This window comes from Cnephaeus nilssonii (assembly GCF_951640355.1).
Source record: "Cnephaeus nilssonii genome assembly, chromosome: 15".
Classification (NCBI taxonomy): domain Eukaryota; kingdom Metazoa; phylum Chordata; class Mammalia; order Chiroptera; family Vespertilionidae; genus Cnephaeus; species Cnephaeus nilssonii.
In genome coordinates this window covers 15,371,498-15,385,039 of record NC_137086.1, presented here as the reverse complement: position 1 = coordinate 15,385,039, position 13,542 = coordinate 15,371,498, and the positions used below count along the sequence as shown (strand labels likewise).

Here is a 13,542-nt window from a genome sequence, read left to right as displayed (position 1 = left end):
ATGTTTCTATCTCTCTCTCCCTCTTCCTTCCTCTCTAAAATCAATAAAATATATTAAAAAAATAAAAAATAAAATTGATAAAATAAATAAATAAAAAATAAAGAACATTATAAGAACAACTGATTATACTGAAATATATACTGTAGATCAGATAAAAGTATCAATGTGAAATTATCAACTTCGTAACTATCATTGCTGTTATAAAAGAGAATTATCACTGTTCCTAGAAATAAAAATAGTAAGAGGTAGAAGGGTACGATATATGCAACTTACATTCAATAGAACAAAAGTAATATACCATATTTTCCGGCGTATAAGACCCCCGACTTTTGAGAAGATTTTCCTGTGTTAAAAAGTTGTCTTATACGCCGGAAAATACGGTATATGTATATGTGGGGGAATATATTAGCCCCTGAATGAATGACCATATGACTAGGTCTATGGTCAAGACAGACTCACAGTGAACAAAGTGGGTTTGAGATATTTGGCTGCTGTGACACAGACAATCATAGCAGTCTACCCCCTACCCCCAACCCCCACATTCCCCCCCACACTCCCACCCCCCTCACTACCCCCACACACACTCCGCAAAGGAGTGCATCATGCTCCTTGCAAGACAGATTCTCAGCATCTGAGAAGTAGGGAATGGTTAGAACTGAATTTTGACCTCCCCTACAGAAAACACAGAACTTGATCATGCTCTGCATCCCTTTTTACTTCAGACCTCAGAAGAAGCGTAAGACCTCTAGGTCACCCTCACTGCGTGACCTGAAATCCCTAAAGGGCTTTTTCCATACCCCACCCACTTCTTGCTCAAAATGGCAACTGCAGCCTTCTCAGGGGTGGCTGTTTTCCACTCACACAGCACCTATTTCGGTTTTGGAAATGGGTTGGGTATTGCTTACTCTTTATTGACATTATACCTCCCTTCTACCTAACTCCCTGCTTTTTTGAAGCTGTTATTAAGCTCTAATATGTGTTATTTCACTCTTTGTTGCAGTGTTCTGAAGATTCTAATTTTGTGAATATTTTAGCACTCGAATCACTGTTTTACAACCATGTTGTTAATTTCAATACCCACAAAGAAGATCTTCCTAAGGTACTGGTCTCTCTGTTCCTTAACCGATCACCTCCATTGATCTTATTTTCAGCCTCATGTCAAGCACCTTCTTCCCATGGTCACACCTAATCTCTGTCTAGAGCACTGCTCACTTGGCCATTCCAATCCTCAAACTCCAACCATTCTCTGACCCCCAATTCATTGACCAACATTGTTTTATGTCCTTACCTGACTCTAGCTTTCCTCCGTATCCAGCTCTGATCATTATCATAATAAACTTTCTTTTCCTCACTTTCTCAGCTACATTCACCTGACAAAACATTAAGCCTGACCTCCTCACTATTCTTTTTGTTTTTGTTTTTGTTTGTAAATAGCTATTTATCATTTATTTATTTATTGCCATCACCATTTATCCCCTCCCAACCCCTCTCCCACTTCCACCCACCTCCTTCTCCCCCAATTACCACTGCTGTCCCTGTCCATGAGTTGTTTGCTCAATCCCTCCACCCAGCCCCCACAGCTGTCAGCCTGCTCTCTATCTGTGAGTCTGTCTCTATTCCAGTTCTAATTTCTTATGGTATTTATTACCACCTAACATTGTGTGTGTCGGGGAGGGGGGAGGGTGTAATACATCTCTTCCCACTAAACCATGAGCTCTAGGAAAGCAAAGACTTTAACTGCTGTATCACCAGTACTTGATATAAAATAAGTGTTTTTTGAATAAATGACTTATTTTCTATATATAGTGGGGGGGGGTTATTGTCGAGAATATAATGGATGTCCCCCATTTACCTCCTTCCCCACTCAACCTGGTTCCCACCCCACCCCAGGCTTTCACCGCACTACTGTTTGTGCTCATGGGCTATGCATATATTCATATAAACTATTTGGTTAATCTCTCCCCTTCCCTCTAAGATCTGCCTGTTCCATACTTCCATGTCTCTGGACCTATTTTGTTCCTCAGTTTATTTTGTTCATTAGATTATACATATTAGTGATATTTGATGTCATATGATATTTGTCTTTCTCTGACTGGCTTACTTCACTTAGTATAATAATCTCCAGGTCCATTTTTGCTGTTGCAAAGGTATTTTCTAGTTTTGAAGAAATTTTTAATATATTAAAACTAAACTAAAATGTGGCAAAATGCAGTATTCTACAATTATTTTAGTACACATGTAACTTAGATATTTTAGGTATGAAACTAGTGATCTGGAACAGATAATCCCGGCCATCTCTACCCTCCTTGCCCCTTTTTACTTCCTCTTCTCCTGCCAGTATACAGTCACTGTCCTAAGCTGTAATGGCATTTTGGTGAAAAAGTACCAGAGTGCTCTGTAGCTCAAAAAAAAAAAAAGAAAGAAAAAACAAAAATCAACCAAAACTGAATTAGAAAAGGAAAAAATAGAAAGTAACAGAAATTGAAAGTAATTGAAATATCCCTGCTCTTTCATGCACTATTTCATTATATATTAACTAAATGCAATTTAAAATATGAGATAGGTTTTATTAGCAGACAAACTAATTTGGGAGGTTTTTCTTACCAAAAAAATTAAGACAAAATAGTTATTATTCAGTTCAAATGAAACCTGTTTCTCGTTTATCCCAGGCATATCAAATAAATGTGCTTGCTGAGGTCCTAGTTAGTTTGAACCTCTAAACTTAGCTGCACATTAGAATCACCTGGCATGCTTTAAAAAAAAAAAAAAAAGTATGCCTGGGCTGCACTCCAGACCACTTAAGCCAGACTACTGGGGCCCAGAGTATTTTTTAAAAGCTCCCTTGATGATTCTAATGAGCAACCAAGGCTGAGAACCACTGCCCTTTGCCATCTCCCCCATCCTACTTCTCCCTTTCCTACTTCATAAATCAAAGTAAAAGTAGAGAAACAAATCACAAAAATTTAAATTCCTGGGGCCCACAACAAATCTCAAAGAAGGGATTCCTATCTGCCTCACTAAAACATTTCTATCATTTCCTCTAAAAAGCATAATATTCATATTATCTAAAATACAGCCCTTACTTGAAACACTCAAACTAGACCACACTACTTTTTAGGAGCCCTGCCCTTGTCACAAACTCTTTTATATAGCAATTACTTTATTCTCTTTGTTATTTGTACATCCATTATCTCCTCTCTATACTTCCTTCTTTTTATTATTTGTACCTCTCTTATCTCCTATTTTATACCCAAAGAGTTTATCTTAACTTTGTTATATACCTCACATTTTTATTTATTTTTTTTAAATATATATATATTTTATTGATTTTTACAGAGAGGAAGGGAGAGGGCTAGAGAGTTAGAAACATTGATGAGAGAGAAACATAGATCAGTTGCCTCTTGCACACCCCCTACTGGGGATGTGCCCGCAAACAAAGTACATGCCTTTGACCGGAATCGAACCTGGGACCCCTCAGTCCGCATGCCTACTCTCTATCCACTGAGCCAAACCAGTTAGGGCATACCTCACATTTTTAAAGTTCTATAGGTTACAAAGAATTTCTCCATTCATTATCTTATCAAGAAATAAAGTAATCTGGGCAAGAATTACTAGCCCACTTAAAGACAAGTAAATCAGGCCCAGCTGGTGTGGCTCAGTGGTTGAGCATTGACCCATGCACCAAGAGATCACTTGTTCAATTCCCAGTCAGGCCACATGCCCAGATTGTGGACTCAATTCCCCGTTGGGGGCGGAAAGGGACGTGCAGGAGGCAGCCAATCGATGTTGATGTTTCACTCTGATCGATATTTCTAGCTCTTTCCCTCTCCCTTCCTCTCTCTAAAATCAATGAAAACATTTTTAAGGAAAAAAGAAAAAAAAGATAGTAAGTCAAAGAAGTGTCTTGCCAAAGGCACCAAGAGGCATAAGGTCATGAGCAGTACAATGCACATATGAGAGGTACCTCCCACCCATCTCCCCACTGTTCTTACATACTACAATACAGAAATCTATTATTGTTTACATTCTAGCTACAGTTATAGCCAACATTCCTAAGTAGAGAGTAACAAACGCACAACTTAAGTACAATTACAACTACAAATTGCCAGTTAAACAATAAGGATTAGTAATACACTCACATTTACCTCTGCTCCCTTCCAAGCTCCCACTGCAAAGACAGTGAAGAGATAAAGAGGGCCTTACCAAGCCCACAAAGAAAAAAGGAACAAGTGAGAATATGACAGCAAAAAAAAAATTTGAAATTGGAGGACAGATAGAAGAGTATTAACTGACTTGTTCCCATAAAAATCTAAAAGCTAAACCAGCCAGAAGGGAATTGAGTGTTAACTGATACTAAACATGTAGCTCCTAATCATAATAAGGCCCTAGACTTTTTTGTACTTTAAACTGGGAGTTCTTGTACTACTTAAATATGAGAAGTATAGCCCAGGAGGGACAAGTCTAAGATCCTCAGGCTCTCTGATCAGTCCTTTCTGTATGCTTTGTACTCTAATGCCAAACTGCTTGTAACAAATATTACCAACTTCCTACCTGTGTACTCTTGTTCATGCTGTTCCCTCTATCGGACCAACTCATTTTCTTTCAAGTCTCAACTGATATGTCATCTCTTATAGAAAGCTTTTTAATTTGGCATTCATCTTATTACCTCAAATGACACTTGTTGGCCTGAACTATCTATACTCTATACTAATAAAAGGGTAATATGCTAATTAGACCAGACATCTTCCGGATGTCCTTCCAGACAAAGCCGCAGCTGCGAGGGCCAAAAGCTGGCGGCACAGGCCAGTCCAGAGGCACAGCCCCTTTTGCAGAGGTGGCGCAGGAGAGGCCGCAGCGCCTCAGTCCCAAAGCCTCCGCAGAGGCTAGACAGGGTGCCTCAATCTCCCACAGCCCCTCTTCCAGCTGGCCTGGCCCCAGAACACCCCCCGACCAGTGGGTCAGAGGCAGGGCCAATACTAAGAAGCAAGGGCCTAGGGCTGAGGGCCGGCAGTGGCAACAGGAGCAGGGTGATGGAGGAGGTATCTTCCTCTGATTGGCCTGGTCGCCTCCCGCAGAGGTGCTCACCAGCCACAGGGAGCAGGCCTAAGCCATCAGTAGGACATCCCCTGAGGGCTCCCAGACTATGAGAGGGGGCAGGCTGGGCTGAGGAACCCCCCACCCAGTGCATGAATTTTCATGCACCGGGTCTCTATATATATATAAAAACTTAAGCGACCGGCCAACCAGTAGCTATGATGCGCACTGACCACCAGTAGGCAGACGCTCAACGAAGTAGCAGGAAACCACAGGCATAGAAACATGAAACAAACTGATAAACTGCAGAGAAAAGGGGGGAGGGGGGAAGGCAGGGAAAGATTAACCAAAGTTCTTATATACATACTAGAGGCCTAGTACACGAGATTCCTGCACTCAAGGAGGTCCCTTAGCCCGGCCTGCACACCTCTTGCAGTCCGGGAGCCCTTGGGGGATGTCTGACTGATGGCTTAAGCCCGCTCCCCAAGGGGAGCGGGCCTAAGCTGGAAGTCGGTCATCCTTAGCGCTGCCGCAGAGGCGGGAGAGGCTCCTGCCACTGCTGCTGCGCTCACCAGCCATGAGCACGGCTTTTTACTGAGCAGCACACCCCCTGTGGGAGCACACTGACCACTAGGGGGCAGCTCCTGTGTTGAGTGTCTGCCCCCTGGTGGTCAGTGCACGTCATAGCGTCCGGTCATTCTGCCATTCGGTCTATTTGCATATTAGCCTTTTATTATATAGAACTAGAGGCTCGATGCGTGAATTTGTGCACCGGTGGGGTCCCTCAGCCTGGCCTGCGCCCTCTCACAATCCAAGACCCCTCAGGGGATGTCGGAGAGCTGGTTTCGGCCTGATCCCCGCAGGCCAGGCCAAGGGACTGCACTGGTGCACAAATCTGTGCACTGGGCCTCTATTCCTAATCCTAATCCTAATATATAAAAAGCCAGGGGCCATCACAACCGAAACAACCAGATGTGGGGTGAAAAGGTCAGCAGGAGGGTTAGTGAGGGACAACCAAATGACTGAATAGCAGGCTGCATGGGGAGACCAGGCCGGCAGGGGGGTTAGTGAGGGACGACCAAACGACTTAACAGCAGGCTGCGTGGGGTGATCGGGCCGGCAGGGGAGGCAGTTGGGGGTGACCAGGCTGGCAGAGGGAGGCAGTTGGGGATGATGAGGCCGACAGGGAGAAGCTGTTGGGGGCAACCATGCTGACGGAGGAGCAGTAAGGGGAGACCAGGCCGGCAGAAGGGGGCAGTTGGGGACAACCAGGCCGGCGGGAGGGGGAGGGGTAGTTAGGGGCAATCAGGCAGGCAGGCAGGCGAGTGGTTAGGAGCCAATGGTCCTGGATTGTGAGAGGGATATCCGTGAGTTGGACATCCCCTGAGGGATCCCTTATTGGAGAGGGTGCAGGCTGGGCTGAGGGGACATTGCCCCCACCGGACACAAATTTCATGCACCAGGCCTCTAGTATAAATATAAAGCACCAAGACTGTCCTAGCTGGTTTGGCCGTGGGTAGAGCATGGGCCTGTGGTTGACGGGCCCTGGGTTTGATTCCAGTCAAGAACACAAGCCCAGGTTTCGGGTTTGATCCACAGAAGGGGGTGTGCAGGAGGCAGCCAATCAATGATGTTTCTAGCTCTCTCTCCCTCTCTGAAATCATTAAAAATATATTTAAAAATGAAGTCTGTTAAAAAAAAAAAAAAAAGGTACCAAGCCCTAGCTCGTTTGCTTCAGTGGATAGAGCGTTGGCCTGCGGACTAAAGGGTTTCGGGTTCCATTCTGGTCAAGGGCACATGCCTGAGTGGTGGGCTCAATACCCAGTAAGGGGCGTGCAGGAGGCAGCCGATCTATGATTCTCTCATCACTGATGTTTCTATCTCTCTCCCTCTCCCTTCCTCGCAGAAATATACACACACACACACACACACACACCATTTATTGAGTGCTTTGGTAGATGGTTCAAGCAGTGTCTACAGATATCAGTTTACTTAATCTTTCCAATAACCCACTGAGTTAGGTATTATGAAGTACAGAGAGAGGTTAAGCATCTTGCCTATGGGCACAGCTACTAAGTGGTGAGTCACAGACTGGAACTCAGTCTGGCTCCAGAGCCAATATTCTTAACCATCAGACTAATCTTTCTCTATAAATGCCAATTCCTTCCAAATCTGTATTCCCAATTTTTCAAACTTCAACCCTGTATTTCCAAATACCTTCTGGATATCTCTACTTGAATGCTCTTCAAAATTAACACAACTGAAATCACTATCTCCCTCTTGCTTTTTCCAACAAAAGCTACTCACCACACTTTCTTGTACAGTAGACCCACCCCCCTTATGTATGGGAATACATCCCAAGACCCCCAGTGGATGCCTGAAAGCATAGTTGTACCTAACCCTATAGATACTATCTTTTCCTATGCATACATACCTATAATAAAGTGTAATTTGTAAATTAGGCACAGAAAGAAATTAGCAACAATAACTAATAATAAAACAGAACAATTATAGCAAAATAGTGTAATAAAAGTTATGTGAATGTGGTGTCTCTCTCAGCAAACTAGCACAAATTTCTTTTTCCTTCTTCACAACTTCAGATAGAAGACTCAGTCTTACTATATAGATCTTAGCAAGTTTAGCATAGGATTATTACTTTCCTTAACTTGATAATTTTCACCTTTTCACTTTATAGCTTCTCTTTGGCATAACCAAATTGCCAGCATCACTACTCTTTGGAGCCATTATTAAGTAAAATAAGGGTTACTTGAACACAAGCACTGCAATACCGTGACACTTGATCTGATATACCAAATGGCTACTACCTACCTAATGGGTGGGTAGTGTATAATACAGTATCAATATATAGGACAGAGGGATGATTACCAGCCAGAGCGAGATGGAGAGGGACAGCTTAAGGTTTCATCATGCTACTCATAACAAGGCACACTTTAAAACTTATGCATTCTTTACTTCTGAAATTTTCCATTTAATATTTTCCGATCACAGCTAACCGCACAGGTACCTGAAACCATGCAAAGCACAACCATAAATAAGAGGGACTACTGAATTGCCTATTTGGGTTAGTAAACGCCATTCATTACTCAAAGTAGGAACCTAAGTATGAATAATTTTCATCTTTTCAATCTCATCCCCACATTCACCAAATTATGTTGTTCCCAACTCTCTAACTTGATGATACTCTCATCACTTCTCACAACTGGGCATTAGCTTCAATGCTTTCTAAAAATGAATCTGACCATGTCATAACCTACAATGGTTCCCTACCATTGACTTCTTAGAAAAACATATTATGGCCATGGCTGGTGTGCCTCAGTTAGCTGGAGCATTCTTCTGTATGCCAAATGGTGGTGAGTTCAATATCAGGTCAGGCACATGCCCGGTTTGCAGGCTCTATTCCCGGTAGTGGGCGTGCAGCAGACAGCCAACTGATGTTTCACTCTCACACAGATGTATTTCCCTCTCTCCCTCTCCCTTACTCTCTCTAATAATCAATTTAAAGGTGTGGCTCAGTGGTTGAGCAATGACCTGTGAACCAGGAGATCATGATTTGATTCCCAAGAAGGGCACATGTCCCAATTACGGGCATGATCCCCAGTGTAGGGCACTCAGAAGGCAGATGATCAATAATTCTTTCTCATCATTGATGTTTCTCTCTCTCTCCCTCTTCCTTCCTCTCTGAAATCAATAAAAATGTTTTTTATTTAAAATAAAAATCAATTTTTAAAAATACAATAAAGTCTTCTATAAATCCACTCATTCAATATAAAAAAATTTTTTTGCTAAAGCAAATCTTTGACATAAGATAGAGCATCATATAGCATTACTAAAGTCAATCAATTGGAATAGAACCAACGTATGTACTCATAGCCCACAATGAGATTTGCTGAATTTACTTTTTATAAAGAACTCATATAAAGGTAATTATCTTCTGGGGCTATTAAAATTCCAACTTATACTGTGTTTATTATCTTTCATAAAAGAAAATTGAGACTAGGAAGGCTACATGTACCAAGGTTAGTCAGGGAACAGGAAAGTGGTTTAAATCATAATTTCCAAAGCAGACATACAGAAATTTTTACCATTTTATCCAAATTAATGCATGAATACATGCCAATTCAGTAGTAGTCAGAAAAATATTTTCTGCCCTAACCAGTTTGGCTCAGTGGATAGAGCGTTGGCCTGCGGACTGGAGGGTCCCAGGTTCGATTCCGGTCAAGGGCATGTACATTGGTTGCGGGCACATACCCAGTGGGAGGGGTGCAGGAGGCAGCTGATCGATGTTTCTAACTCTCTATCCCTCTCCCTTCCTCTCTGTAAAAACTTAATAAAATATATTTTTTTAAATATTTTCTAACTCTAACACAGTGATAAGTATGAGTTTTATCCATAAAATTTATTTGAGTACTATGCAGTTTAACCTGGTTAGTTTTCTATATTCTAAGACTTCTGGAGCAGGCAGCTCTGGGCTTTAAGTCTAAACAAGAAGTTGTTACCTCAGACAATCAATCAATAAGAATTCTCTTAATCTGAACTTTGCTGCAACTGGAATATAATGATCTTTTTCTCATTTATGATCACTGTACACACTTTTCAAATCAAATCAAAGTCAATGCCTATCTAGGACAGGGGTGGGGAACGCCTGGCCTGTGGGCCACCCGGGAAATCATTTGGTCTGGCCCTGCCAAGGCAACCGCAGGCGGGACTTGAAATTCAATAAATCTAGTAGCTTTTTTCATAGCGACATAAATTTATATTAAGTGAATTATAATAAGTGAATGATGTATAAATATCCAAATGGCCCTTGGCAGAAAAAAGGTTCCCCACCCCTGATCTAGGAAAAAGATAAAGGGATTCATAAAGAAATGTAAAACCAGAGTATTTATCTGAAAACAATAAGCAGCTTTGGAGTTCTGCGGTTTCACTGTGACAAAGATCTGGAACCCCCTTAAAAAACTGAAGAGACATGAATTTCTTTTACACATATACTGTATCACAATATCCATCAATTAATACACACATATATCTTCATTTACTTATATACGTATACTACACGAGCAATCCATATACAAAACTAATATTACAACAAACTTCATTCTGACATTTAGCCACACCAATACACTGAAATATGTTACCAACATTTATATTTCCATCTACATTTGAATGATATCTATTTATCTTCTATATATAAACACTAAGTCAGTGAACATTTTTTAAAGTAATAAATAATAAGGAGCATGTTAATATTAAGCACCTATGAGACAAGAGAATTAGCATTCATGTAGACCTACCATACCAAGTAGGTACAAGAATTATTAGATACTTTATGCCAAAAACTGTTAGACACTTTAAATATTTACCACTTAGTCTTCACAGCCACCATATGAAATATTAATCTTAATTTATAAATGAGGAAGCAGAAGTTCATGAAGTTTAGATAGTGAGTTAGTGAGCTAAAGTTCAAAATTCAGGACTACCTAAAACATAAAAGCCCATTCTCTCATCACATGCTCTCAAAAAACTATAAAAACAAAAAAACAGCCCTAGCTGGTTTGGCTCAGTGGATAGAGCATCGGCCTTCAGACTAAAGGGTCCCAGGTTCAATTCTAGTCAAGGGCACATGCCCAGGTTGCAGGCTAGATCCCCATTGTGGGGCATGCAGGAGGCAGCCGATCAATGATTCTCTTTCATCGTGGATGTTTCTATCTCTCTCTTCCTCTCCCACCCTCTTTGAAATCAATAAAAAATATTTTTTAAAGTGTGTGTGTGTGTGTGTGTGTGTGTGTGTGTGTGTGTGTGTGTATGGAGCTATTTCCGGAACAGAAAACACCACCAGCAATAATTAAATGAATTAAGAAAATACTGAACAAATTAACAATACTTTATTCACCTTTTTAAGATTTGTATTGATTTTTAGAAAGAGAAGAAGGGGCAGGGAGAAACATAAACATGGATGTGAGAGCAGAACATCAATCAACTACCTTCTGCTTGCCCCCCACCAATGATCAAGCCGGCATCCCAGGAGCAACCTTTAGGTGCATGGGATTACACCCAACCGAGCCACAATGGCCAGGGCAATAATACTTTATTCTTTTTTTTAATATATATATATTTAAATATGTTTTTATTGATTTCTAAGAGGAAGGGAGAGGGAGAGAGAGAGAGAGAAACATCAATGATAAGAGAAACATTGATCAGCTGTCTCCTGCATGCCCCACAATAGAGATCGAGCCAGCAACCTGGGCATGTGCCCTTGACCAGAATCAAACTCAGGACCCTTCAGTCTGAAGGCCGAAGCTCTATCCACTGAGACAAACCAGCTAGGGCAATACTTTATTCTTATATAAAAGTAAAAACTAGATGAATTCTGTGGGGTAGCAAAAGCTGGTAAATCAGAAAAAAATCCTAAGAAGTTTAAATGTGGAGTTAAGTTGAAAAAATTTAGCAGGTTTTAAGTAAAAAAGAACCAAAAGTAAGAAGAATATTTACAGAGATTTACAAGTAAATAATAGAAACATTTTTGAACATTAAACAGTGTCCTAAGTACTTTATAAACACTTAATCCTCAAAATTAGTACAATTATTATCCCCATTTGGCAAATGGGAAAACTGGAACAGAAATGTTAAGTAATTTAGTCAAGGATACAGAATTTTGTTTGCTGTAACTTTTTCTTTTAATATATTTTTATTGATTTCAGAGAGGAAGGAAAAGGGAGATAGAAACATCAATGATGAGAGAGAATCATTGATTGGCTGCCTCACACACACACACACACACACACACACACACACCCACTGGGGATTGAGCTCGCAACCCAGACATGTGCCCATAACTGGAATTGAACCTGGGACCCTTAATTCCGCAGGCCAACACTCTATCAACCGAGCCAAACTGGCTAGGGCTGCCATAACTCTTATGTATACTAGAGGCCCGGTGCATGAAATCATGCACTGGTGGTATCCGGCTGGCCCTCCCTGATCTGGGCCCAGCGGGCCAGGCCTGCCAGGGGGCTGTGGGCAAGTTGGCCAGCAGGCCCCACCCCCTGGTCAAACTCCCAGTCAAGGGGACAATTTTCATATTAGCCTTTTATTATATAGGATATTTTTCTAAATCCTCACCTGAAGACATGCTTATTGATTGTAGACAGAGGGGAGGGAGAGAGAGAAACATTGATGCGTTGCCTTCCCATGTGCCCCAAACAGGATCACATGGTATGTGCCCTGACAGTAAATAGAACCCTGCAACCTTTCAGTATACAGGATGATGCTCCAACCAACTGAGTCACACCAGCCAGGGCCTATATGTTTTTATTTATACATATTCAATCCTCAATGTATAGGCATCTGCAATTGTACCCAATCCCATTCCTTCCTAATTAACAAATGCCCCAACAAAGTCATCCCAAATCAGTTCTATGCATCTAACCTTTACACTTATATTATGCACCTAAAAGCCTCCCCTGTAGTAATCTACCATAAGAGTGACTACTTTTTTCCCTTTCATGAACAGGTAATACATATATGTCTAATTTCCCCAACCACTTATAACAAATTCTAGCACATATTTTTCTCAAACATGGCTTCCAGATATTATAAAATTCCGTGAGACTACTCTTTTTATGGAAAACACTTTTTTAAAAATATATATTTTTATTTATTTCAGAGAGGAAGGGAGAGGGAGAGGGAGAGAGAGAGAAACATCAATGATGAGAGAGAATCATTGATTGGCTGCCTCCTGCACCTGCACGCCCCCCACTGGAGACTGAGCCCACAGCTGGGGCATGTGCCCTTGACTGGGATCAACCTGGAACCCTTCAGTCTGCAGGCCAATGCTCTATCCACTGAGCCAAAACAGTTAGGGCTGGAAAACGCTTTTAAGGCTTCTGTTAATAAGGCTTTATATAGAAATCCAAATACATATACTATAATACCATTTATTCAAAGTTCAAAATCATGAAAGACAGTACTGGATATTGTTTAAAGTTACAAGCATATACTAAAATGCATGAAGATATGTATGAAAATGATAAAACCAAATTAAAGATAATATTCATGGAAGGAGGAAGGTTGGAGGAATACAATCCAGAATGGACACAGAGGGGGCTTCAACTCTCTTTATAAAGTTTTATTTCTTAAACCGAGTGGGGGATACATCATAATTCTTTATACCCTCTCGAATTTGAAATATTTTTAAGTGAATTTAAGAGGATATCCACTTACTAATGATTGGTAATATAAACTATAATGTCCAAGTTGCAGTAACTGCTCATTGCTCTATCTAGGGCACCCCTCCTGTTCCTCAAGCCAAGAAAAGAAACATTACAAGCAGAAACTTTCTCTTAGACATATCTTAGATACGGTTCCAGGTTCATATTCCAGAGCCATACACAGTCCATTCCTTTCACAACTCTCACATCAACAAAAATTAAATCCCTTATCTTACCTCCACATCCCTAAATCGCCATTTACTGAAGTGCCTTGTTTACT

General features: G+C 41.1%; 1 protein-coding gene across 7 annotated transcripts in view; it reads right to left on the bottom strand.

Moving 5' to 3' along the window:
* Nucleotides 1-13,542, bottom strand: part of BIRC6 (baculoviral IAP repeat containing 6) — a 178,306-nt gene that overhangs the window by 163,047 nt on the left and 1,717 nt on the right. The window lies entirely within an intron of this gene.